Here is a 14,849-nt window from a genome sequence, read left to right on the forward strand (position 1 = left end):
TTCTGATAAGTATGTTTGTATAAGGTTCAATTATTTTGCTAAGAATATAATTTAAACTAGTGATTCTGTTCGTAACATGTTTACGAAGACAATCTTGTTTAACGGTCAATGAGAATTTTTGCAGTCAAACTTCTAGTAGCTATGTATGTATTCTTCCTTTTGAGCTTCAAGTGATATTGTTATTCCATTAAAGAATAACTGTTTTACCTATTACAAATCAGAAACATAAGTATTTTTCGTATTTATATGCAGTCTTAGTAAGTATTGATTGGTTATTGCTACATAGTATTTATGTGTGTCATCAAGTAAGGGAAACCAACAAAAAATCTTGAGAAAAATAATTAGGTTACCTATAAAAAATTTCTATGAAATAATTTTTGCAAATCTATAGTTGAATGGATATGAATATTAGGTAAATTGTGGGTAAATATTGGCCCCTATGAGAACAAAAAATACAAAAATATAATTTTCGAGTTAAACTATCTTCACTAGCATTTTCTAATCCTCACTGATCTCAAAGAAGCTTAAGGCACACATTCAAGGCTAAAATTGTGGGATAAAAAATAATTAAAACGTAGACAGTATAAATATATAATACTTGGAATCGCTATAGTAAAAAAAAACGTTGCAAATGTAATCACTGCAACATTCCTGCAGGTAGGCATGTGTGCCCGCTGTTATTACTGTTACTTTACAGTACTGGCTCCTAAAGTGAAATATTCGTGCAAAGGACTAATTAAGCTCTGAAGAAACTACTGGTATGTTTACTATCGTGAGGCCATTGCTATATATATATATATATATATATATATATATAATGCAAAATATTTATATATTTACATGTTAATATAGGCGAGTGGGTTCGTGACAGCTAATCCATCCATACACATAGGCCTAATAATTATTACGAGAATTTAAATATCAGTTAATTTGTTCATTTCGTTTACAGTAATGTGTAGGTAATAATATAATATATTTAACATTGTATAAGTCCGATAAATGAAATTAAAAAAAAAACCTTCTTAAAGCACAAATAATGTAAACAAGAAGGGTATAATGTTATTGACACAACATATTGCCTAAATAACATCAATGGACCCTACCTGAATGCTGTTAAGTAAGCAATAATTTAATTTTTTAACCCATTTAGTCATTACATATATCGGGATTTAATGCCTTATTTCTACTAAAAAAATCACATGTTACAGTCTTGAAAGACAACATTATATTTCATTTCATACACTTAACAAGATAAACTTGCACATATACGTCGTTGGTAGCTAATATCGGATTAACAAAATACAGTATTCTGCATTTAAATGCATTGCAACCAGTGATGTTTTGCTCGCACAAGGGGGCGTGGTCGTTTTTTGTTTTGACTTTAACCAAATATTGCAGAAGAACAATACAGGAAACTCAGGCCATTTAACATGGCGAGCGCTGGCGACACATGACTGCAGCGATCCTCGCGGCTCACCCTTAAGAACGCCCCGCCCGCGAAATTCAAATTTCCGTGTATTATAATGGGCGATTTGGGCACATTTTTTCTCTCGTCTTTTGAAAACTTGTTGTCATCGTGAAATGAACTTACCATCCTTGTATTTGTATAAAAACAGTGTTTCATAACCAGAACACGTTTTTTACAATCTACAAATATTTATTGACTATTGGGCAGTCCCCACTCCTTCTATGTATATTTTTATTTATTTTCTGAGCTCGGAACTTAACCTTTTACTTCAGCTTACAGAATTAATACTTGAGTATGATGGGTGATACCACAGAGGTGAAGAAAATGTTTAATCTGTGGTGTTGATGACTCGTTGACATATTTAAAACTAATTTGAACTAAAACCCTTGAACACTAAATACATTAAAATAAATGAGCCAACAACAAATGACTCCTGTTGCTGATAAACTGTAAATGATATGGTCAGTATGCTATGGAACCCTAGACTATAGTATACTGGTAGGAATGCAGTTAGAAAAAGAAATAACAAGAGAATTATGATGAAAAAAAAAATTAATGGTGGAAGATTTATTATTTAAAATTAAGAGCAGTCTGGATGAAAATATAGTTTTGAAGGTGGAAATGGTAGATATATAAAATGACTATAAACAGGAGGCAAAACACAGCAAACACTTTCACTAACAACAAAACACTGACACTGAAAACCTTGAAAATCTTATTTAAACAGTATTAAGATTAATAAACATGAAAATCTTACAACAAGTTTACAATTCTCTTTGGTGTATGACGTAGTTGAGGATTAGTAAAGAATTTATTATATTTTACAGGCTTTATTTCTGAGCAAAAACAATATATTATAATTATTTTGAATATTTAAAATTTACATGTGATCAATCCCTTCTGGAGTCTAATTGTAGCTAAACTCATTGGGAGATACGGAGGCACAGATAAATTACAAATGTTTGTTGATACTTTAATCCAGTTTAACCTAAAAGAGATAGTTTTAACGAAAACAGAAAATAATAGTTACTTAAGGCACACGGCATTACTCAGTAGAAGCAATTTTTAATCGATCTGAAGGACCACTGAGTGTTCGGAAAACGTACCTCTCTTTAAAAACAGCCAAAAATATTTGATCTTCGTTCCAAATAATGTTTAAGGTTACAAAGTTTACGTGACGGTACAGTTCAACAATTAACGCGGGCGTAAAATCACTTTTGCTATAAGCCCCTTGCTTAGTACAATGGCGACGCTATTTGCTTATGGCGTACCTTTACTAGTGAAACTCAAGTAAATTTGCACCTAAAATAATTTGCTTAGTACCAGAACAACTTTACTCACTGTCGATGTCTGGGTCGAGATGCACAATTTTACATTACACCATATAAGCAACAATACACGATAACCATATTTTATAGCTTTTAAAACACCAAGGCGTTAGGCCTCAGCCTATACGTGGTAACGCCAAAAAAAACCTTTTCAACTTAATTTTTAATCTACTTCCTGTTCCGGTGCTGCCGAATCCCGTGAAGACCCTGTCTGGGAGATCCAGAGCAGCATCTCATGGCCTTCGGTCACAACAATAGTGTTAAATCACAGGTAAGTAATATCTCGAAAAACAATAAGATTCCAAATAAAAAATGTGAACAGGATGAAACATACATGGAAAATTAGTAGGACTTCCAACAATACATAGGAAAAATAAGTTCATAATAATAAGGTTCAAAATACTTATTATAAGTTCTTGTTTTCAGGTTAGACCTATAGTGTTTTTCAAGTTAAGGTAATACAACAATAGCGTGCTCGTAAAAATGCATTGACACGAGAGAAGGTTAATTCAAACAATAGGAAAGTATATAAATAATACTGAAAATACATTTAAATAAGAATTAAATGTCTGTACGGACACTATGTGGTAGTACAGAAGCTGTCCCATGGGGTAACAATAAAACGCAGTGGACACGAACTACGTGGCCGCCGGTTTAGTGATAGCCTATCTGTCTCTGTCTTATGTAGCATGCGCTTCAGGTTCCCGCGCGACGGTTGAGAATTGGCGGAGGGGTGGGGGTAACTGGCGCGCGACCGGCGACCAACCCAGTGCTGGCGCTCGGAGTGACTCGTTGTCTCCCGCCGGCCGTCCTCGAAGCAACACCTCGCTGCTCCGCGCTCCAGAAATGGCGCGAAAACTCCGTCGTCTCGTCGTCGTGCTGGTGGTAAGGTGTTGGGAGGGTATCTAGCATCAGGCAGGCTCAGGACACTGGTGAGTTTACTTAAAATTGAGTGCAGTGGACGGCGATTCAGTGTTATGTGTACCATTAACAACCCTCAGTCGTTCTGCAGGTGTGACCACGGCGTTGTGGTGTGCCGATCCACGCCGGGGCAGATGGCAACGTCCTCTCCACGCCATCGCGGAGGGTGCCTGCTACCGAGAGGGCAGCAGCACGTGCCGTGCCGGGGTCACCCGCGCTCGTGGGGACGAGCGGCTGCCGGCGGCGGGTCCTGACAGGCGGTCCGCAGGGCAGCCCTAGAGCCGTCCCAGACGGGGACCAGTGGTGTACAGCAGGGGGTGGACGGAGGTCCCATGCTGACGCAGCTGCGTCAGCGGACGTGGCGTCGACCGGACGTCCCGTTAGAGCGGGTCCAGCTCCGTCGTCGCACCGCTAAGTACATGGCCGTGTCCTACACTCGTTTTCACTTCCGCACTAAGCACATGACAGGCGTGTCTCTAGTATCTCGCGGTCCCATAACTTACTCCATAAATAATCATAACAATGTTCTGTGCTTACTGGTTGCTTTCTGGATTCGCCCTCACTGTCGCATTGGTGTAAGACAACAATAGGGATGTGATCACATACAAAAAAAAATTATCATTATTATGAAAAATATGAAATTATTAAGAATTCCTATAATTAATTATCATTGACTTATGAGAATACAGTATAGTATGCAACAATCACATAACATCTTATTACTTCTTAAACACTCATATTTTGCTATAATTATTAAATATGATAGGAATACACTATTTACACAATGGTACTGCTAGTTTTATTCTTGGTTAACTAGTCTTTCAGTTGTACAGTGGTTTAACTGTCTTGCTGGCTTTGTTTACCTATAGTACTCTAGCCTTGGTACTGTACTATAATACTATAACTTGTTACCATAAAACTTGCAATTACAATATAAATACTTATCAGGGTTGGTTGGCATTTTTTTTTCTTTCAGAAAAGTTATTAAAATTGTTTTCATTCTAATTATTATCCTTAGACATCATGATAATATAGTATACAATTGCTATTCAGCTTATTTTACTGACATATAACAGTCTTGTGATTTGAATCATAACAAACATAAAATATTTACAATACTTAAAATGTTTAAACAGCATATTGTTTACTATTAGCTGAGTAAACTTGTTGACTACTAATGCAATTAGCAGTATTATTACAAATTTTATAACATATTTTAAGAGTTTTTTTTTTTTGTTTTTACAATTTGATCTCAGTGATTTTGGTTTTGTTTACATATGGATATATCACTTTCATGTGATGTTAGGTGTTCATACATCACAAATCAAAATTATTTATTACATGGAAAACAATTCTAAGAGATTATTAAATATTAACATAACACAAGAAAAATATTTACACACAAAAATAACCAGTTGAAAAATTATATACATACTTAAGCTTATACATAATCAAATATTATCATTTCTTATGATATCTTGACATTTATTATTAGTATTCAAGACTAGTATTATTATTTCTTATGATACCTTGACATTTATTATTAGTATTCAAGACTAGTATTATTATTTCTTGCCAGATGAATAATAATTTATATACAGTCTTTGAAAGGTTCAGTATTCTCTCTTGAATATGGTGAGGCTTTCAGCTGATTGTTTACAGTCTCTCACTCTGTTACTCTGGACACAGCTGCACAGTAGATTACTTGCAGAATGCTGTTGTCTTGTTATGTAGGCTGTCAACTACTGGCTGATGCAGAGTCTCATATCATTTCAAGAATGTTCATGATCTTCCAGTCAGGTGTTACACCTATTTACACTGACATATAAAAATTTCTTGCACTTTTATACATTTGTCACACTTCTGTTACAGTGACTTCATACAACAACTGGGCAGCATAAGAGCAGACTTTCTCTCGCAACACCAGTGTTCCTTGCTACTGTGGATAACAACTCAGAAGACAATCACATCATCATGTGCTGCTGAACAACAGTGACGTCACTCGCGTGACAGTGTGATCCTCAAGATGACAGTGCTTCGAATTATGTGTTACACATCAAAAATAATATTTGGCGTTCATAAAATTAATTTGTGCCCATAATTTATAAAATCAAATTCCAAAATAAATCAGTTCCAATGCAGTTTTTTTTTTCTTTCATTCTGATAGAGCAAAATAAATTACACAAATTTCTTCATATCAAGCTTCCATAAATTTTCTTTTTTAAATTGCAAAATATTATTTAATTTTTATTTTTATTTTTTTTTCAAATAAGATAGCTTTGTGGGTGATACAACAACAAGCTAAGGCTCAGAGTGCTACAAGAAGGAGTATCATATCTGCAGGTAACTAGCAGTTAGAGTGTGCATGGCTTAGTAGTTGCAAGTGTTCTTGTGCTTGTAGTATGCAATGTGCATGTTCTGCTTAGGAGTCACACAGCTGGTCGGCGAAAATATTAACACATAGTAGTCACTCTTGTTAGGTTGGTTAGCTCACACTATAGTGGATCAGTAGGTTTTTTTTCTTTTTCTTCAGAGTAAACAACATGATTACACTGTTAGTAGACATCTAGTCCTGCTCACATGTGTCACCGAAGCTTCATACCCATTTAGGTCATGCCATAGCCATACATTACGGTACCATAATAACACTAGGTTAGTGCTGGACAACAAATCCCAGTGCGGCAGAGCCTTAGTCTTAGACCGTCACGAGACAACACACTGGTTTTAAGCTCATCAGGCTACCAGACTAGTGCATTTCCTTACACTAACAAATACAGCATACCGTACAACTTTGGCTAGCACAGGTCCTGACTTGGACACGAAACATTGAGCTTCACACACTTAACAGTGTTCGATGTACAGGTCCTTGATCACATAGGACTACACAGTGTAGACAACATGTACACTAATGTTGTTTCTATACTCCACATGAAAAAAAACAATTCTATTAGCTAACACACAAACAACACATGTTACTGTGGGACAATAGGCTTGTAGTAGGCCCTTAGTTGGGTTAGGTTATACCTGCCTATGATGTTGTTGGTGGCAGGGTCTGCCAACTCATAGCAGTTGTTGTGAATTCTGTTTATGACCACATAGGGTCCCTTGAACAGCAAGAACAACTTCTTGGTAACATGGTCCCACTTCTTGCTACCGCTTGCACTCCTGCATAACACTAGGTCTCCTATACTGAACTGCTTGATTTTAGAAGCACTCTTCCTTCTTTGCCTTGCTTGCGCCTCAGACTGTAGGCGGTCGTTGATCAACTGTTCTACCTCACTACCTGTGGGTAGTTCTGCCTGATCAGTTTCCATGTCAAATTTGGGCATATAGAGCGGGTCGATCGCCACCGATCTATCCAGACACAGAGCTTCATAAGGGGTGACATGTAGGCTCTGGATAGCGGGTATGAGTTTGGGGCGAAGCAAACCTGACACTCTATCCTGGTTGTTCTGGCTGCACTGCTGGGCAGCTGAACCTGCTGGGTTAGGCCCTGTCCAATTACTTGGACCATTAGCAGCCCTGTTTACTGCTGCCTGAAACTCTGCAGCAACAGGATTCACTGGCGCATTGCGCTGGAAGTAGCCCTGTTGAGGCTGGGAATTGTCTTGCAATGAGAATGAGGGTGGTGGGTATGGAAAATGATTTTGGATGCCGCCAGATGAGCCGGTGTGATACTGTGGTCTGCAGCTTCTCTCTGGACTGGCAGGAATCTTGCGGTGTGACGGGCGGAAGTCAGGTTTCCCACTAGCGTAGTCAGAATAAAACCGCTTCTGGTCCTGGTGACGGTAGTCAGCCTCACCATCTGACTCGACGTAGCGCTGCGGGTAGGTGAACTTCCTGGGTGGCCATTCAGTTGATGTCTTCCCCTGGAACTGGCTGTTGGGGTCCTCCTCACCGTCGCTGCAGGTCTGCTTACTTGACCACCAGGTGGTTTTGTGGTAGGGCTTGTTACGGTTGCTTTTGCAGTTGTACTTGCCCTTGTGCTTTTTCCCTTGCTGCCCTTGGCTGGTGTACTCGTTATTTTTACCTGACTTCTCCCATGTCAGGGTGTGCACATTTGCCTGGCGATCATCCTTGGGCCGATTTTGCCAGTAATTGTGCACTGGCACATTTCTACTGGGAGGCTGCTGAGGTGTTCGTTCAGCCTCATCCTTAGCTCCTTGCCCTCGCTGCAGCTTCTGCAGCTTGTCTACTGCCAGAACATGATCTCGGAATTCGGTGACATCTTTGTATGTGTGTCCCGACATCTGGATCTGGTAGGCGAGTGGGAGCTGTGTCAACATGGTTGCTATGAACTCATCATCTGACATGGTTATATCTAAGTACCGGGTACGCTCATACATAGCTGAAATGTGAGCTTCCAGGCTACTCCCCTTGCGACAGTCAAACCGGTCCGTGTGCAATTGGGCCCTCAAATTGCCTTGCACTTTTAAGGCCGTCCCTGGTTCGGCGACTTGATAGGGAATTGTAGGTTAAAAAGTGTTTTCTACATCTTCTACAATTTTTCAGATAAGAATTTCGTACTTGGCTTGTTTGCTGCAGTTTTACAACAGAAATCATCTGTCAGATTAATATTGTAGAAAAATATTGATAAGTATTTTATTTTACGTTTTTAAAATTAAGGAAAACCGAAAAAGTGGTCTAAAAAACAGGCTGTAAGATATACAAATATTTAGAGTCTGCAACATTTTTCCTTTTAAAGTAAAGAATAAAAAAGTAAGCGGTGGCATACTGCTAAATTTATTAGAACAAGAAATATTTCGTATTTTGCATTTTCAGCTATTTTTTCTGGCCGCGAGTAGGTTCACTTGCGCCTGTCTTGCGCGCGGGAGCGTGCAGCCGGCTGCCGTGTTGCTTCGGACCCATCCTCGGCTAACGGAATCTGACCCCACCTCCTCCGTGCCAGTAAATAATCAGCATGGTGCGGAGTACTGTGTCAACGACGAGAAGAAAGCTAAGAACAGTGCTATCAATTCAGAGACGCATGGATGTACTGCGAAAAGCGAAAGGTTTGAAGAGAATGTGAACCCAAATTTTTTATAGTTTTAATTATTTCTTCCATTTACTGTAAAGTGTTTTTGGGCAAAAAATATTTTGTGCCATAATGTGCTTTACATGAACTTCCAATTTTTTCAATTTGAAATGTGATTAAGTGACGCTTTGCAAACTAAACTATCCTGATTCAAGAAATGCGTTAATTTTTATGTAAGTATAAGTTAGGCAAAAAATCCTCAGCTTAAGTTAATTTCAACCGACTTAAAAAAAAAGGAGGTTCTCAATTCGGTTGTATTGTTTTCATTCACTTGAGTATTATACTGTCCAAGCCAAATTGTTAGTTACAATTAGCCAACTTTTAAACTAATTGCTGCTTATAAAAAATATTGTGCCTTACAATTAAATATATATTATTTCAGTTCCTATGTGTAAGACTTAAAAAATTAACATGGCTACGTTGGGGAATTCAACCCATATTCAGCGGCAAACTTAATTTCTTAGCACCATTCGTTACTCCGTCAATAATTTTTACTTAATTCGTCTACCCTGAGAATCTCAGTGCACTAGCTCTGAGATCTCCCTCTCTCTCCCCCCCCCCCTCCATTTTGTTGGAGTTCAAGACAATGTGAACCAAAAGTGGAAACTTGAAACTTTTACCTTAGATAGGTTAAATATATTTTACATATTATGGAACAGCTTAGATCCGCTGTGCGAAAAGTTTCATAATGGATTTCATACTTGCATGCTAAGGTTTACATTAAATAAAAGGCTCAGTAAATTAAGCAGCCGGTAGGTACATATACCATTGTATTATTACATAAAATTTTAAGTTTTTCTGTTCTTCGGAGGAGAAAGAATAATAATTGTAAATTTTTAGACGACTTTCTGAATGTAACTTAAAGATAAATCCCTTTATCAGGCATTATTTTGTTTTTACTTAGGAAGCTACATTGAATGAATCCACATAGCAACGAGACAACAGTTTGAAAATCTTATTAGTTGCCTAAAAATGAGTATTTTATTTAATTTTAGAATACCAATATTAGTCACAAAAAATGGAAAATGTATTGGGGTGTGCGGATATTCGTAAACACGAATAGTTGCGCAGTTATTTATGAACTATTCACATTCGGAAGTCGAATATCAAAGATTAAAATTGCTAATATTTACAGGCACATCTGTAGTTGCTGGTTGTTACTCAGGTGAAGCCAAACTTCTCTTTTTTTCATAAGATATTATAGTCGTCATTGCTTATTTGTCGATATACTGTAGACTCTTAATCATACGACACTTCACGATTCCAGGTAAAAGCATCGTTATTGTCATTTGGACTAGTTTTGACCATCCCCGATCTAACCTAATAAAAACATTTTTTTTCTCTTGAATCCGTATTCAACCTTCTCTAGCACGAAAATAATACACTGTTATATCTAACTATTTATTTCCCTTAATAGATGGCTGTCTTATGAGAAAAAAACTGATAACCTACAAGTACATGTAGGACCTGAATTGATACCAAAACAAGCCGTGACACGTGACCGTTCGTCTGGCAGCTAGCATCTACAGGAACAATATCAGCATTCAAATAATGCAAGGTATATTTCACGAAATGTTACCTCACACACTGTGTGTACGGCAGTCCTCACCGCCGCTATGTGCCCAGTCGTATTGTGACGCTCCGCAAAAACAGTTGCTTTTTTCGTTATGATAATAATACGTGGAAGTAAAAATGGCAGTTACAGTTATAGACTCTGGTTTCTACCTATTGATTGCTTTTTGGTAACCAATGAACGTTTTAAGATAAATACGTTTTAAATAGCGAAACTGAACAGATTTACATACAAACACATTTATAAATATACGCGTTACAAGATGATAACTCCATCTCTTAGCACTCGCCGCCCACGACCGTGCTACCACATTCGTGAAATGTCAGCCTTCACGTGACACTCCTGGAAAGAGATCTACAGAACTATCAGGAGATTGCCGCTACTTTCGGGCAGCTGGAGGAATGTCTGCCTCAAGTGGTGTGGGTATGTACGTGTGAGGACGCCCAGTGACAACACGAAACGAAGCGCTGAATCTCAACAGTGGGCCGTCGACCTTGGGTAGCTAACACAAGCTGGCTGGTAGTATAGTTCTCTTGAAGAGGATCTCAACACGTGGCACCCATGAGTGCAACAAGTTATTTTTCAGCCTACTTCCTTCAAATTTTACAAATTCTCAACTCCCCTCCACCCCTCCGTTATTCATTGCGGTCATGGAATTTGGATTTTAATTTTAAAAAGTACAACACTGCACTTTTTAATATTTCTATCTGAGAAATGTGCATATTAATGATGTTTACATTGCTTCAATAGTTAATAAACATGGTACAATTTTTACTTTGTCTGCAAAAGTTAATATAGTATTACTTTTTCACTACATGTGTTCTGTATTGTTATGTATCTATCTAAGTGAAAATGTAAGATAATTTTTGACCTTGAAATTATTCGCAATAAATTAAAAAAAAATTCCTGTTCGATTCAAAATTTTCGACCACCAAAATACACTATTCGCACAACCCTATAATGTGATAGGTTTGTGTAGTGAAATATGTGTACATGTGATTTGCATAAGTTTTCTTAACGCTACTACTACGATGATTTTTTTATTTAGTTTCGGCAAAGACAACTTTCCAAGAAAATGACAGAGAATGGAAAAAAAAAACTAGCTATTGCCATAGGGAACGTAGAAAATAATATACCACATATTAGTGTCGTAGGGGACGGCGCGGCGGCTGGAATAAGAGGACTGACTGACATAGTTTCAATTCAAGTGGAGTGGTGAGTTATCTTCCTGTTTACACCAATGCTTACTCTATAGTCTGTTCATAAAATAAAATATTTCAGTACTTACAAAATCCAGTCAAAATGTGTATGTTAACTTTTTTTTCTTTTGAAGAATTGCATTATCAGAGCCGAAACAAACCAACTCTTGTACCTGGGAGTGAAAACAAAGTATCGCTTCGCATGCCCATTTGCAAGACTCAAAGACAAAAAGGTGAATGAACATCTTTGCTTTAAAAACTATAGTGGTCCAAGCACTGTAATGGAACAAACTATAATAGTAGAAGGGTTCTGCGGGAGTGTTGAGCAGGACTTGTTAAAATACTTATTTTGGTGACGGAGATTCAGTGTTTACTTTAGAATAAAGCAGCGAGTTCCTTACGGAAGGGAAGTCATAAAAATTGAGTGTGCAAACCACATTGTAAAAAAACCATTTTCACAAATTTTCCAGAAATATGTCATTTCCACCATCTGCGCGTCATTTGCTTGAATCAACAATAGTAAGATTAAAATCCGGCGCTAGAAAAGCAATCGAAATTGCTGGAATATCTATTGTTGGTACATATATCGTTCGATTGAAACTTGACATAAAAAATGGTCCTCATCATGTATTCGGTTGTCACGAAAACTGCCGTGTAGAATACTGAAAAAGAAAAAAATACCAATGAAAATTTTGTGACATTTGTGAAAGAGTCGAGGATTATGGAAGCTATTGAAAAGGCTCTTGATCCTATGGTAATGAAATCTGATAGACTCGTACTTAACAACACTAAAAATTAGGTTGAGCGATATATGAGTATGTTAGCTAAGTTTTCAGGTGGAAAACGGGTACACTTTGCTAAAAGAGGCTCTTATCACGCTCGTTGTATGGGAGCTGGACTGGCCCATGTCAGAGGTCCTAGGTGGCACTTCATCCCATGGAAAAACAAATTTGGTCGAAGCCCAGGAAAATACTTCCAAACAGTTTTAAAAATTAGCTGTCTCCAGCATGAAGATGGCCCTCCAAATAAAAAGAGACGACCAAACAACACTCCTGGTCCTGATTTGGAGTATGGTCCAAGTGCTGAAGACATTTTGTGTCCTGAAGACGTGTTGAGTCCTGAAGAACTTGATACAAAGATGAAGTTTATTCCCAAAATCCTGAATTGGGATGCAAAAACTTAAAAAAATATTAATGAGTTGGAAAGAAGGAAGTACTGTTGGTCAACACGAGAACACTAAATGTAGGGATGCTTCTATGAACAGACTTACAGCATATAGTTTCGGTTTTGTGGTAAAAAGAACACATACATCCTGTCACAGTCTAGTAAAATAAATTTTGTATCACAGGGAGATAAATTCCAAAGCCGTTCAGTTTGGACGAGTTAACGAAAATGTGGCTAAGAATATGTATTCTAAACTAAAAATGTCGAAGTCGAAGATTGTGGCTTTTTTTGTGCACCCAATCTTTTCATTTCTCGGAATATCTCCAGATGTACTAGTGGCAGTCGATGGTTTTGCTGGAAGTTAAATGCTTATTTTCAGCTGGTGACGATAAATTAAAGGACTATATTTCAAAAAAGAAAAAAAAAAACGTGTATCGAAGAAAAACTTGGAGATTTGCGTCTAAAGAAAACCCACATTTTTTTTAAAACCAGATTCAAGGTCAACTTGGCGTCTGCAGTAGAAATTATTACGACTTTGTAGTTCATACGAAAAATGATTTCCATGTTGAAAGAATTTTGTTCGACAAAGAAATTTGGGAAAAACTCATGCTGTCAAAGCTACAACAGTTTTTTGCGGAGTGCTTACTGCCAGAGATAGCAGATTCATTAAATACCCGAAGACTAAATGCGCGAGAGCCTGACTTTGTAAAAGAAGCTCAAAAATCACTAAAGAAAAACATAAAACAGATTACTTCAGTTTTGGTTTCCTAAATTTTATGCATGTTTTCTTCTGTTTTTGACACAGTCCTAATATAACAATGTAGATAATATTATGATCATATTTTGATTGTAAAACCAATACGATTTTTTTTAGAGTTTGGGTTATCAAACACATAATTTATGTTTATTTGTAGATTAAATTAGAACTTATTATAAATTTATATAGACACCTCTTTTACTAAAGTAATATTATGTGTATCGTAGCAGTGAATGTGCTTGAAAGACTATAATTTCTCTGTTTAAAAACGTATGTCAACATGTTCATTTCAATCTTTAATGTTATGCTAAATTATATGTAATTAATATATTTATTTAAATAGTGCACATATTGTATAAATTTTTTAATGGTGTCTTTCAACGGTATCATTAATGTACATACATAAAAACTATCTTTGTGAACTCTCTGTAAAATTACACAAAAAAAAAATCTGGCAAGAGTATCATTGTTTAATACAGCATTAAATTTTGTATAGTTTTGTTCCTGTACATTTCAGGAAGTATTTCAGACATCACTTTATTAAAACATTTAGTACAATTAAATTACGTTATTTCTTATCGAGTGAAAGGTTTTTTAATCGATTAGAGTTATAAGACTGGGAATTATTTTTTTATTGTTTTCGGTTTATGCTCAAAATTAGACCACAAAATCATACCCGGGCCGAGATTATACATCAGAATCTCTCGCTATAAGCCACTCTTCAAATAGTAACTAAATCCCAAATAAATTAATTGTTTCAGCGAAGAAATTGTAGTTGACCACTGATTAATTGAAAAGGTATGTAAAATAGCACGCGCACAGCATGTGAAGGCCCTGGATCCCGGCGGAGCTGGTGTCTGGCCGCGAGGAAACATATCGGGTGGCAGGGAGGCAGATAACCAAGGCACTGAGACAGCGGCCAGCGCGCGACTGACGACTTGGCAACCCCGCGCGCGGAGTAAGCCTCGCCGCAGCCGAGCGCTTCACATTCGCGACACCCGCGCGCTCTATCGGATAACGACTGACAGGACTGGCTCTTGTATCCCGTTAAGTTCCAGAACTGTGCTCTGAACTTTTCTCTGAACTGTTCGTAGGAGGTGATATGTAGGCTCTGGAGCTCCCACCAGAAAAAAGCAGTGATTTTGAGTGCTACATTCAGGCACTTCAATTTTTCACTGTCACTTAATGAGAAAGTCTTTGCGTATTCCTCAAATTTATTGAGGAATCTGACTGGGTTCTCCAATGACTTGCCAGAGAACATGGGCATGGACTCGGCCCAATGTTTGGCTGGATGATGCAGTAATGCGGCTTGGTCAAGATGTGGGGTGCTGCACGATGGGGTAGGATGAGGTGGTGTGACAAGTGGTGAGATAGCTGGGGGTGGTGGTGAGTCTTGGCTGGCTG

The 14,849-nt window shown here is 37.6% G+C and overlaps 1 long non-coding RNA gene across 1 annotated transcript; it reads left to right on the forward strand.

Moving 5' to 3' along the window:
• Positions 1 to 1,162: 1,162 nt before the first annotated feature.
• LOC134531247 (uncharacterized) lies at positions 1,163 to 5,858 on the forward strand. The gene is made up of 2 exons (XR_010074974.1): positions 1,163 to 3,728; positions 3,809 to 5,858. It is a non-coding gene; the product is annotated as an uncharacterized LOC134531247 (long non-coding RNA).
• Positions 5,859 to 14,849: the final 8,991 nt, after the last annotated feature.

The sequence above is a fragment of the Bacillus rossius genome, chromosome 3 (genome assembly GCF_032445375.1).
Source record: "Bacillus rossius redtenbacheri isolate Brsri chromosome 3, Brsri_v3, whole genome shotgun sequence".
Classification (NCBI taxonomy): domain Eukaryota; kingdom Metazoa; phylum Arthropoda; class Insecta; order Phasmatodea; family Bacillidae; genus Bacillus; species Bacillus rossius.